Source organism: Desarmillaria tabescens (assembly GCF_030435595.1).
Source record: "Desarmillaria tabescens strain CCBAS 213 chromosome Unknown EV420scaffold_238, whole genome shotgun sequence".
Lineage (NCBI taxonomy): Eukaryota > Fungi > Basidiomycota > Agaricomycetes > Agaricales > Physalacriaceae > Desarmillaria > Desarmillaria tabescens.
Window position 1 is genome coordinate 31006 of NW_026848537.1, and position 2957 is coordinate 33962.

Here is a 2957-nt window from a genome sequence, read left to right on the forward strand (position 1 = left end):
AGGCCGCCATGGTGGTGGTTTGTTGGAAAGGATGCCGTGCCTCGAAACGCAGCGAAATATACTTTGCCCAAGCCTCATGCTTACCTCATGTAGCTATTGATAAGCGCCCGTCGAACAAAGGATACATAGCTTCTAGTCCCTGTAATGGTGACGACGGGACTTGAATGAAATGGAAGTATGAGCTAAAACTTCTCCGTCCGGAGTTTCCGCGGCCTCTTGAAATCACTTAGGACCCGAAATGATCGGATATGAATGGTAAGGGACATACAATGACCGTGCGTAGAACTTGTATCATCTGAACTCATGGCGTCTCTTTCTGCTCTTCAAGAGTTTGACGATCACCCTTTCTGGATAGCGACCTACACTTCTAGACTTCCAGAGGACATACATATCCGTCAAGACCCGAGCTTCGTATACCTCCTTAATAGCACCTTGACCTAATTTATGCCCAAGAAGTTAAACAAACATCATAACGATACGAATGATGTCGACCGAAGCTGTTTGGTCGTCTAGAGAACGAAGGCGAACTAGAATGAGAATTCCTATGCCGCAAGTAGAGAAGAGCTATGTTTCAATTGAGAAGCTCATTGATAATCTCCTACGGTTGTATCGTTGAGTATGGAGAGGTCATGTTAGATTTATGACCTACTCGGATGTAGTTTCATCGAGCGTCTCTCCGAGTTTATGGTGAACCAGGGACAGTTGCTTCGGTAAAGTCCCGTTGTCGTTTGTGGGACTTGCCAGTATGTGAATGCTTGCCTTTAGCTAGCGACAGGCCAAGTAGGGAAACACGTTCAACGGCATCACGCAATATTGTCACGTTGATTGCTACCACGAGCTTTCCAAAGGTTGGATTGGAGTAAGCACGAATATCAGTGAGCTCGGATATGCAGCGTTTGGGTTTCTCGGCGTCGAAGACTGACGCTGATAAAGTTCCCGAAATAGAATATAATAAGGTCGAGTCCGAGCGAACAGCACACGTCCAAGCCTGGATATTAAAGTTTTAGATAGGTTACACAAAGAAAGAAAGAAAGAAAGAAAAACATACTCTTTATATAAGTAGGTGCACACGGCTGACATAGGCGGGTGCAAAGCAATATTTTCATGATCAGACCAACCTGAGTACCGTATCTCAGTTGTCGTGAAAGATCACCCTCTATTATTGGCGAACCCCAACGTTGTCTTCATGCCCACCGGTGGGTGTTGTAAATTTCGGCAACGTAGTTGTCGAGTAGATCTTGAAACTGTTCAAGACTCAGCATACGGATAGAAAGGAATCACAGAGCATGCGCACCGCCGGGCCTCGACCTCGACGGATCGCTTTTCATGCTTGCCCTTCTTCACGCTCGTGTGATGGAGTTTGTGACACTGCACACGGCTTCCTCCACCGTTTTCCCTGCAGCAGCGATGGCCGACAACTTAACATCAAGTATCAGCCCATGAGCATGAAGATACTCAGTGTCCGTGTATCCTGCCTCTGCGGCGTGATGGAAGACGGAGTAAAGGATGCGCCGGTTTTCCGGCCCGATAGCCGAAGCTTTTCCACAACCACGATGGCACGGTCTACGCATTGTGAGTTTGTGTCTATGCCCTAATCTCAGCTCGCCCTTTGCACTTCTGTCGACATCCTTTGGCTAAACACACCTGAATCTCTGTAACAGAGTTGCTGACCTTCATGCCGCTTTCAAACTTCCTGCATAACTGCTCGCTGGCCCCCAACGTGAACGCGTGCATGTCACCCTTGGCATCACGAACCTCAACCCCCGGGTCTCTCCAGACTACACTCGACCTTCTGAACCGCGTTTGGATGCTTCTCTCGCTCACAGCTGCACCCCTGATTATCACCCTCGACAGGCCCGACGTTCTCAGAAGGGAATCCTGACGACGCGTCGTTTTGGCGTGCAGGAGAGCCGGTACGCTGAGCTTCCGATGGATATTACAATGGGATCGTATGACGTGCCAAAAGACCAACTCTACGAGTTGCAAAGCAGGCACATGGACAACACACATATTAGATGTGGCAGCGCGCCATTATCAGTCAGTCCTTAATCGCACATGGATCTATTCGCGACACTAAAGACTGATCCAATGATTGTTCTTTTCTTCCTTATGTTCTTGGCTTCCAACTGGTTCTACACGTGGTGTCAGCACCTACCTTCCCTCTCTAGAATCATCTGACTGATGCTTTAATTTTATCCAGAATTCAGTGGTTTCAACGATGCCATCTTCAACGTCTGCACCCGGGGCCTGACTCACAAATTCTGTTACTGGATTTTCCAAATCATCGGGTCTGTCCTTATCGGCCTCCTCGACCGAAAATCCATCAGCCGTCGCATCTGCGCCTACACAGGATGGACCGTCCTCTTCCTAATAGTCCTTGTCGTCTACATCTGGGGATACTTCTACCAAGGGGTACACGCACGAGAGCGTCGCACTAGAGACAGAGGAAATGGATACCTACGATTGCAGATACGCCAGTCGGGTGTGGTTCTACACCTTCTGTGGGATTCTGGACGCAATGTGGCAGACGACGGAGTACTAGCTTATGGATGCGATGTCAAACGATCTGTCAAAGCTGGCATTCTTGCTAGATTCTACAAGTCGATCCAGTCGGCTGGGGCCGCATGGCGTGCGGACGCTGTCAAAATTCCGTATGTTTTCCCTGACGCTTTATTGTGATGCTTCCTGACGCTTCGTATAGGTACGTGAATATGTTCATTTCGGAATCGGCTTTCCTTCTCGGAGGTCTAGTGTTTGCGTTGCCTATGATTATCATACGTATCAAGGATCATACCATTCTAGACGACGAGACCGTGTCAGTTCATCTGTCTCATTAACTTTGATGATTTCTCATGGGCTTGCTTATAGCACTCGGATGGATGATAAAGGACATATACGTCCGACTGAGAATGTCGCTGCGGAGATGAAAGCTCTCCAGGGGTCTTCATGATTTTTAT